The sequence below is a fragment of the Globicephala melas genome, chromosome 7 (assembly GCF_963455315.2).
Source record: "Globicephala melas chromosome 7, mGloMel1.2, whole genome shotgun sequence".
NCBI classification, from domain to species: domain Eukaryota; kingdom Metazoa; phylum Chordata; class Mammalia; order Artiodactyla; family Delphinidae; genus Globicephala; species Globicephala melas.
In genome coordinates, this window is record NC_083320.1 from 52,410,396 (window position 1) to 52,421,536 (window position 11,141).

An 11,141-nucleotide genomic window follows, 5' to 3' on the forward strand; every position below is an offset into this window, starting at 1 on the left:
CTCTGACCAAAAATGGTAAAAGAGCCCAGAGAAAGGTAAAGAATGACAGAATCTAGGGCAACCAACCAGGTAGTAACGTCCAGTGTTTGGCACTAGAATTGCAAAAACAGAACAGAAAATAAACTTACACTATACAGCTGTGCCTGTTTTGCAGCAAGCTTCACCAGGTTAGTGGGGGAATTTTGTATTTCTTAGTTTGCCTGGAATATCAATTTCAGCTGTGCTGGCAACTGGAGGCTTACTCTAAAGCAGTGGTTCTGATTCTAAGGACCAGCAGCATCACCTGGAAGCTTGTTAGACATACAAATTCTTAAGCCCCTCCCAGACCTACTGAATCAGAAGCTTTGCAGGTAGAGCCCAGCAAACTGTGTTTAACAAGTCCTGCCACTGATTTCTGATGTATGAGAACCACCACCCTAAACACTAATGATCTCTTCTAACATAAGAGTCCTCTGAGCCTAGACTGTGGCATTAGGTCCCAATTCTGACATTCATGCCCATTGTATTTATTCTGATCCCAGAGAGAGAAATACTGCAGCAAGGACAATGCAGAACAAAGAGACACAGATAGCCATTACTAGCTGGGGCTTTCACTGCGAACCCGAGGCTATTTCCATTGTCCCTACATTCCTGGAAGGAGTCACAGGAGAGTTGGAGGGATGGCCAAGATCTCCTCTGAGACAGCAGTCTGAGCCCTCTTGCCGCTCCCATCAGAGGGAAACATTTTAGAAACATTTACCTCCACTAGTTTATAACACTACAGAGAACTCCATAACCTGCCCAGCAAAATGTCCTGGGGTTTGACTATTACGTGAGCAGCATTTCTAACCTTTGAGTGACTGATAAGAAAACCAAGAGCACGACTCCCCTCGGAGCAGTGATTCCCTGGCTTTGGGCTGTGCAGGGAACCACAGGGTCATGTAAAATACAGATATTCAAGCCTAAGGGGTTCTGACGCAGACGGTCTAAGGTATAGAGCCCAAGAGTCAATATTTTAATAAGAATCCCCAGATGATCCTGCCATTGCTTCTGTAAGAAATTTAAAGAACTACTATTGCCTTATACACAATTGATACAGCACTTTTAGCCTGTATATTATATCCATTTCCCGAACTTCTTACGTGGAGATTTCAGCCTTCTCTCAGTTAAAAATATGAACAGATAGCTTTGTAATGATAATGTTCCCATATGTTCATATGGCACTTGTACACTTTTAAAAGTTCCTTCACATGCGCCATCTCAAAATAGCGAGGGCACAAAATGGTATTGCTTGGAGAATGTTGCTTCCTTGATCCAAGCAGTTATTCAGAGAGAAGAGAGGAGTTTATGAATATATATTTGTGGCCATATACAATGTGCAGGGATTAATGCCACAGATGAAATCAGGCACTGTGGAGAGCGTGCTTCCAAGGGAAATCCAAAAGAGGATATCTTTTTTCTTAGTGAGAATTAAATTAAGGTGATTTTTAGAGCAGTCGCACTAGAGTCCCAGCTGTTTCCAAGGCTGTGGTCTAAAATATTGGATTATGTACTTTTTTCCATACTTGAAAAATTCGCAGTACAGCTTCCACAGAATACTGCCAAATAAATACTAAGGATGTCGATGTTTATTCTTCTGGAACAGAGACACAAAAATCAACCAAGAACTCTATTTAGGAGTGGAGGGAGACTCCTGAAGGACAGCATTTCATTTGTACATTTTCATTATGTAAGAGTAAAGGATCAGGACAGCTCTCAGGACTTTCCTATTGGGCTCTACGGCTTGCTTTTGTTACAGAAGAGTGCCAATGCAGCCAAGGTTGCAGGTTTGATACCCACATAAGAGGAAAATCATTCTCTGGTTACAGACCGCACCTTGATCAGCTGCCCTGCAAGTGTATGCCATTGACCAGTAAAGAGTTCAAGAAAAATTGAGGAGCTGTTAATACCACACAAGACGCCAAAGCTCCTTTCAAACTGGTATATGCAGCTGGGGCTTCATCTCTGTTGTATCTATTACTTAATTGGATTTTAAAGCATCTGCTACTTTAAGAACATCATCATCTTCTTGTACACAACAGTTTTAACCATGCAACACATCAGGGGAATCCACGACAGAATCTCTCAAATATTAAGTAGATAACAATATGCAGAACAATACTTGTGATTAATCCTGACAATTTCATCTGATTACCTCTATTTTATAGGCACATTACTTACTTGCAGTTTTCTTACAAACTTTTTGTTTTAACAATTGCTACGTTGGTCTATGCTTTGATATCACTATAACTTTATTTGGTTCTGCTTAAGTTTTTTTCTCACATGATTTAAGTTTTAGGTAAGTATGAACTAATTCTAACTTGGAGAGTTCATTCTAATGAAAATGACTCCTGATTATATATAGTTTCACAGTGTATGGGATGTAGAGTGAGGGTGTGAAACGCATACACAGTAAACACACAGCATCACATCTGTGTCAAATTTCTCCAAAGAGAGAAGGACAAAACCAAACAGCTAAGGAAGGGTCTACCTGACCACTCTTTTCTTAGTTCTCACATATTTTCTGTTCTGACTTTTCTTCTTCCAAACAACAATAAGGAGGGTACAAAAAAGGTAAAAATCTTTGTTCCAAGGAGAACTTTGTTAAAGTAAGCTTGAAGGACTGGAGCCAAAGGCCTTTTCCCATGAGCTTCTGGAGCAAAACACAAATGGAAACACAGGTCCGCAGATAACAAGCAGGGCTGGTCCCTGGGGCCGAGCTTCTCAGCCTGCAGATGAGTTAAGTTCCCCCACTGCTGGGGACTGTTAATGCCTCTGGCCCAGGATCAAGGAATAGTTAGAGGGACAGCATGGCTGTGTTCCAAACATTACCTAGGCTGTAAGCATTACTAACTGAGTTTAAACTACGAACATCACTAAATGAATTTGTACTTGAACAGAAACTCTCAATTAATTTTAGCTATAACTGTTATTCTACAGTTGGACAGGACCTTAGAAATTCTCTGATGAGATCCAAATCCCTCAGTTTCCAGGTAAGGGGATGACCAATTAAGGTAAAAAGACTTATCCCAAGGACACACAGCTGGTTAGACACAGTATCCTTGGCTATTAAAGGAAATGATCACATTTTGACACCCATGACATTTTCACTGCCTTCATACTTAAAAAGATGAAGCAAGTGATGCCTGTCATAGTATGCCCGACTCCCACCTGATCCCCATCCTTATTTCCTCTTTGAGTATCACACCTTCCTCTTTCTCCATGAGCTTCCCCTTCTCTGATTTTACCTCCTTTTTCTAAGCCATCCCTGACTCTCCTCCTTGCACTGTATCCCTCTACTTCTCCCCATTCCTGAGCCATAAGATAGTACAGAGTCAGGAATAATGAAGGGTGCTTGCTTCGGCAGCACATATCCTAAAACTGGAATGATACAGAGAAGATTAGCATAGCCCCTGCGCAAGGAATAATGAAGGGAATCGAGAATAGCTATTGCTTATATCACTTTGTAAGCCTTGTCAAAGGTTTTACATCTTGACAGGACATTTCAATATCCCTACTAAAGTGCCTCCATCCAAACGTCCAGCTTTGCAGTAAAGAGGAGCCATGAAGAAATCCAGGAAGACCAGATAAGAGATTTCACATTTTAACTTCTGACTGCCCCATTATCTGTCTGCTTTGTACCTCTCCATTCTCTTGGCCACCACTGTCTCCAGTCCTGGAACCACTCACTGCAGGGCCCAGCTCTGAGTGGGCTCCAGCCAACCTCACACAGGCACAATCTGCGGACGGCACTGGGCAGGGTACCCGATGTTCTCTCTCTCTACTGGCTTCCCTACTGCTGTGGATGGAGAAGCCCTCAAAGAAACAAGCATGCACAACTCAGAAGTGGGAAATGGAAGTTACTACAAACTTATTTATCTGCCTCCCTCCCCAATCCACAGGGAAGGTCCTGGGATACAGATGATACGGCTCTTTGGGGCTAGGTCTCCTGGATCAGGTGGTCTGGCCAGCCTGTTTAGATATCCTCTTATCCATTCTCTCTTCTCCCTGTTTCACCACCCTTATATCTCTCACTTCTTTCCTCTGGATTTGCACTCTCTAAGGCACTGAAGCCTGCTTTCTAGGTAACCCAGGCTAAGGGAATGTACTTTGGTATACAAACCTAACATTCCAATCAAAACTCAAAATGATGGGCTGGGCTCCCCTGGTGGCGCAGTGGTTGGGAGTCCGTCTGCCGATGCAGGAGACACGGGTTCGTGCCCCGGTCCGGGAAGATCCCACATGCCGCGGAGCGGCTGGGCCCGTGAGCCATGGCCGCTGAGCCTGGGCGTCCGGAGCCTGTGCTCCGCAACGGGAGAGGCCACAACAGTGAGAGGACCGCGTAACACAAAAAACAAAACAAAACAAAAAACCCCTCAAAATGACATTGGCCAATATCTTACAGTATAAGATTTAGCATTTACCAATTATGTGACTACATCTAATGTATTCAAAAATGTTAAGTCCAACACAATCAAGTATTGGGGTGTTAATGACTTCCTCAGACTCAGTCTTAAAAGGGATTCTACTTTATATTTAAACTTTACTTGCTTTTGTATAAGGAGGGTGTATGTGAACTAGAGTAGGGAAAGAAAGAAAAAGTAACATTAAAAATGCATTATAAATGTAGATTCCCTAAGTTTTCCATGTAACTTAAAGAGTTGAGTTCATTTGTGATAAAAGCAAGACACTGATAGATGCTAAATTAAAAAACAAATGGGTATTTGACTAAATAGCTTTGGGAACTTCTGAGTTAAACAAAGTTAATCAGTTTTTTTCCTTATTGTACAACTTCTCACAGCCTTTCATATGTAAAACTATAAGATTAACTGATTGGTATGTGTTATCAATTATTACATGCTGGATAAATTACATGGGGATCCGACGGTGGACAAAAATAGAAACAATGTTTGCCCTCATGTAGTTTTCAGCCCACTGAAGGGAGACCAACATCTATAGAAGTGATTATGTAAATAAATGTAAACTTGCAAACAAGAGAAATGCATGAGAGTTTGTAATAAAATTCCAATGAGAATTGTGAATATCTAAGGAGGGCAAAGTATATACTGTTTACAAACATAATTTGATAACTGCTCATTTTTCAGGGAAAGTTTTTTTGGGCAGGGAGGATGAAATGCTGTATTAAGTGTATAGCTGAGGTTGAGAAACATTATTGAGACATCGTTGAGAAACAATGTTCAAAGAATTGTCTTTGAGGAAGATTCTCAACCTCTGTCTTCTCATCCAAAAATGAGAAGTTTTAACTCACTGACATTTCAATGACTTTTCTAGTTATATATTGTATGATTAAATAACTCTAACTAAAATGTTTAGAAATTTGAGAATATTGTTTATGATTTCTCCAGGACCCACTGCTGTCCCTTCTCTCTTTGCTGCTAACCTAATTGCTAATTACTCCCTTCATTTGAGTGGTAATATGGGAAATGGAAACCATAAAATCTACATTAGGAAATTTTGCTACTTATTGCCAGGAAGTAGGTTAAAGCTACTGTACTCTTCAGCCTAAAGATACGGCAAAATCTGACAAAGGCATCCTCTTTGCTCAAAGAATAAGGTTTAATGTCAATAAAACATTTGGGATGGAGAATTAGTCCACATTTTCTTTGGTGAGTACTGTAGACAACAATTGTGTTGAATTTTATATATAAAAACTTCTATAATCTACTAGGAGTTCAAATAACCTCAAAATATTGAAATGATTTTTTAAAAAATCAATGAAAATTAACACAGATTTCCATTTTAAATGCCATTTTCCAGTTAATCTCTATAAAAAACAGACGTCTGTTTCCCATTTGTCTCCTCCTTAAAATAGCTTTACTGTGTGCCATGTATGTCTAATCCTTCTCGGGTAATATGGATTTAATAAGACATATGTCCTTATGTGTAGTACTTGGAAAGCCCTTTCCACAATTTGCTGTTTTAGGTCACACACATCTGGTGCTATTTTGACCTGGCAATTACATATAGTTCCTTCCTTAATTTCTTGGGAAAAAATAATAACATGACAAATTGGGAGTATGTTCAAATTAGCTTTTAAGTTTCTCCCAGTTGGGTGGACTGAACAAGAACTTCTATAAGCATTTCCTTCTTAGGGCTACGTAAAACTTTCTCACCCATTTTTCATTGTCAAGAAACGTCTTTTTAAATGTCCAAAAGTCAAGTTTAATGGTAGCATTCTAACATTAGTTCAATAAGCCACTCTACACGTTGAGGCAAATATATTTCTCCCTGAATATTATGTGTCAGAAGGTCTATCATTTAGCCTTGGCTCTACCACATACAAACTTTGGAACTTTTGTCTATTCGTCCCATTGCTATTAGTTTCTTTGTGTATTTTTATGTGGAAATTAAATTATGTGGTCTTCACACATCACAAGGTTACTTTAAGGATCAAATGAAACATATGTGGAAGTGTTCTTTTATGTGGAAATGTTTTGAAATAGAAAAGTAACTTTACAAATAAGAGATACTATTTGTTGATCTCTAAAGGTTCACCTTATTAAACTAAACCTCTAGAAATCAACAGGACCTTATTAGATACTATGGAAGATATGAAACGTGTATAATGCAGTTTTTCGGTTATAAAAGGTGACCTTAAAACACTTCAACTAATTAAGAATATACTACTACAAATTAAAGACTATATACTATAAGCAAGAAGTGGAACAGCTGCTTAAAGAAGAAAATAATCAGTGTAAGCTGGAATAATGACATACTAGATAGTAACTGAGTAATCAGAGAGGATTTGAAGAAGTGCAAAGCAAAAGAGCAAGACAGAGAAAACCTTCAGAGGGGCAAGAGTAGGCACAAAAAAGTGAAATGTCAGAATGAATGAACCACTTCTCAGGTGACATGGTCAGATCCTTTAAAAAAAAAAAAAAGATCTCATTCTGGTCTTTTGTGCAAATTTGAATCTCTTCTACCCAAAAGGAATATGTGGAGAAATTCAGGACCAACAAATCATGAAGAACACTTTGTTCTCATACACCTAACACCTCCTGTCTCTCATTATTCTTCTTCGACCCAAACAGTGTGGACCATTTTCTGGCAGCCTGTCAACCTGCAACCTGTCACCACACTAATTAACGTGTCTATAGCTAGAAAAGCAATGATAAAAAACGACGATCTAATGTTTCAAATTTAATGTCTGACAGCCACTTTCCCAAATACAACCTGTGGAATTTATAAATCAAGAGGAAAATCTGTTCATGTTTTCAAATCAAGGACGATATGGTGACTCTTTGCTTTACCTGACGCATAGAGCACCGTATCATCGGCTAGGGCAGCTCTGGTATTAGAGTAAGGGAAGCAAGGTCCCAGGGGTAAGAGAAACATAAAGAGTATGTTTCGTCATGGTGATGTTTGGGATTATCATATAACTGGGGGCAATCATAAAATCACATTTTGTCCGTAAATTTTGTCACGGTTATCTCAGAAACCTAGAAAGAATATACATGTGGCTTGTTGGAATCCCTTTATAATGTGCTCTTGGGCACGCTTTTCCCCACTGGAGGAAAAGTCACACGTGCTGCTCTTCCTCACCTAAGGGAGCTCAATGGTTCCTAGGAGGTAGTCTCATCACTGCAGGACAAATCGCAGAGTAGTTTTGTGATGCTACTGAATCACTTTTGTGCTGCCTCTGTTTTCCTACTGGTTTCAAGCTACAACTAAGTTACTATGAAGCAAAAACTTTATCTTGAACCAATTTCACCTTTATAATCCCTCCAACCCGGCACCCCTAGATATGTTTATTTAACAAAATGTATATAGTACCCTTGATGCTAGAGGTGCTTTCTGGGGACTGATGATCCAAAGACATATCATGCCTGGTCCTGAAAATTATTTATCAAGGTCACTGTGCACTTGCAGTATTATTTTATTTACCACTATGTCAAGGCATCTTGTTTTGTTTGCCACCTCCTTACCTTCTAAAAGCACTAAATTTTGTTTAGAGACTCCCTTTCACTGTTAGTACAGTCAGAAAGAGCTACCAAGTCCCTCACCATGGACCTCATGCCATTTCAAGTTTGGGCATGGAATGGTGGGGATAGGTGTGGAGATGGGAGGATGCAGGACCTAGCAGCTGCTCCCTACCATGCTGCCTAACTGAAGAGAAATGAGTGAAGACTGGTGTTATGCCTTCCAGTGACCCAGAACAACTACACATGACTAATGGATTAGCCATCGGCACCAGCTTCCTCATCAGCTGCAAACAGTATTTTACTCAATGAATGAGTAGAATAGTTCCTCACCACAAAGAGATTCTGCCTCTGAATGCAGTGCAGATTTTGCCTTTGAAGCCATGATAGTACACTATTGAATCTTCACTAAATGCAATTTACCTTATAATAAGTAACAGCCCCATGGAAGAGCACTGCTATAAGAAGGAAATTATTATTGCAGCTTTACAAGGTATTTGTCTGAGCTGCAAAAATATGGTTGAATCTTAGTCAAGCTATGAGCACGATAGCAATTTCACTCTTTCATGCCTTCGCACATGATGTTTTCTTTGCCTCGAAATACCACTTCTCTCTGGTTGGAGAACCCAGCTTAAATGTAACCTTCTGGGTGAAGTTTCTTCTGACCTCTCTAATGTAGAAAATACTCCTCCCTCTTCTGTTCTTTCATTACGTATCTTCACTGAACAGACTTATATTAGAACACTGATTATTTGTTTTAATGGTCATCTCAACTCAGCGCTAAACTCCTTGAAAACAAAGACACGTTTATATTTGTTTCCTCTGTGCCAGGCTAATAGCAGAGACTCAGTACTTGTTTGTGAAATAAGCATTGTCATGGTCCCATGAAGTAAGTGGCAAACATTAAATGGACAAGGGACAAGAACCCATAACCATTTGTCCATGTCCCTCTTGACTGCCCCAGCTGTGAAAAGGTGGGGGTAACCACCACTATTTATATTATTCATGTTGATAATATCAATTCTGGAGAGAATGGATGTCAAGGGCAGCCTTGAAATGAAAAGGTATCCATTCATTCAGAGAGACATTCAGTACACATTTACCAATTAATCACTATGTGCCATGAAAGGCAAGATAAATGGCACAGTCCCTACTCTGAAGAAGACAAGAAAATAAATCTTCACAATACAGGGTATTAAGTGTCGAGCACTGCGATAAGAAAGACACCTAATCTACACTAGGTGAGTCAGGGAGAGATCCTCTGGAGGGTTATGACCAATGCCCTTGAGGGTTATGACCAGTGCCCTTGAAAGACCAATGGGACTTAAGTGTGATGAAAGTATAGAAAGCATTCTGAGTAAATGGGAAAGCCATGTGAATGTCCAGTGTTGGGAAAGAGGCTAACGTGTTTGGGGACGAGAAGTAGTGTGGCCTGGGAGATAAAGAAAGAAGATGGAAAAGGGGACTTCTACCTGGTTACAAGCTAGTGAGGGGAAGGTATGAACGCATGTCAATGAGTATCAGGTCTTTAAAGGTTCAGTTTCATGATTTCTAACAGCATACTCCAGCCAAGTTCCTATAGGGCAGTGTTGCCCAAATCACTCAGTCTGGGATACCCAGTCAAATTTGTCATACTTGGGGAAATTTTTTTGAAGGTTTAGGACAATTATACTAGTCCTATTTATTATAATTTTAAAAAGTTGATTACCTCAAAAATCCATAGGGCAGATATACCAAACTTTTTTTGACATAGACGTTTAAAAATAATATTTAAAATTTTTCTTTTAAGTCTAGAATAAAGGTAAATAATCAACTGATTCTAACATATCAGCATGGCTAGTTTGGTAAAATGGACTATATACAGCAATTTTTGAACACTTTATATTGACCAGATGTGGATGAGTGACTTAGAACAAAATTAAAATGTCCGTAAGAATCTTCAATAGTAATTTCCTGGGCTGATCTTAGTTCAACTTCAACTTTCTATAAGAAATGTGACATTTCCGCTAACTCTAATTCCAATCTTTGTCTCTGAATCCCCAAATCAGCTTCACCTCCCTCTAGTATACAGCTGTCATTTTACTAAATCGATGGGCAGGAGACCTACTCCCTTCTCGGAGAAAATCAGGGGACACAGAAACAGTCTTATTTCCAAAACAATACCTAAAGAGCAGAATGTAGAACTTCCAAGGGACATTATAATTGTTTAAAAGGCAGAAAAGCCTCATATATCAGTTCCAGTGGTAGAACAATCAACTACATTGTACATACACAGTCAGACTCATTCATAATCTGTGCTAGTATTTCCAAAAGTCTCAAAACCATGTTTGAAAATTTTTAATGGATCATAAAATAAAGCAAATTGTGTGCATTCATTTAAATCAAGTGAATCTGAACATTTGAAGCATGATCGTAATGCAAAACTCAATGCTTGGCCTCAAGAAGTATACAGAGATGACCCAAGTACAGGTCCCATTCCCAAGAACTTTCAGTGTATAAGAGCTGATAGAGCTCTCCCTCTCTGAATATCCCTTCATTTTAAATGTAAAATGCTTATTCATTCAATAGGTACTCCAAAACCCCATGTCAAGTTTGTAAATATATATATATATATATATATATATATATATTTTTTTTTTTTTTTCCTGCGGTACGCGGGCCTCTCACTGTTGTGGCCTCTCCCGTTGCGGAGCACAGGCTCCGGACGCGCAGGCTCAGCGGCCACGGCTCACGGGCCCAGACGCTCCGTGGCACGTGGGATCCTCCCGGACCAGGGCACAAACCCGTGTCCCCCGCATCGGCAGGCGGACTCTCAACCACTGCGCCACCAGTGAAGCCCAAGTTTGTAAATATTTTAAGGCTTCTGGAAAGACAACAAGTAACAGTGGTGAACTAGGATTGAGATATGCTGACCAGTTGCTTCTGAAGTTCATTAGAATGTCTTTCAGGAATTTTCTTGGCAGGCAAAAAAAAAAAAAGCCAACAGGTCTATGAGTACATTAAGACTATTGGGAGAAAATGCAGGAGAGGGAGAGGAAAGTACAAATAAAAGAATACATTTCTTAATTTAAAGACGTCTGACTGAAAGTCCTAGATTGATAAACAAATAAAAATATCTTGCAGGGAAAAAGGTTGTACATGTCTAGATCTCAAGATATTTCTGAAATATTAATTCTCTCCACA

General features: G+C 39.6%; 1 non-coding gene across 1 annotated transcript; it reads left to right on the forward strand.

Moving 5' to 3' along the window:
* Nucleotides 1–3,369: 3,369 nt before the first annotated feature.
* Nucleotides 3,370–3,477, forward strand: LOC115851119 (U6 spliceosomal RNA). The gene has a single exon (XR_004038620.1). It is a non-coding gene; the product is annotated as a U6 spliceosomal RNA (small nuclear RNA).
* Nucleotides 3,478–11,141: the final 7,664 nt, after the last annotated feature.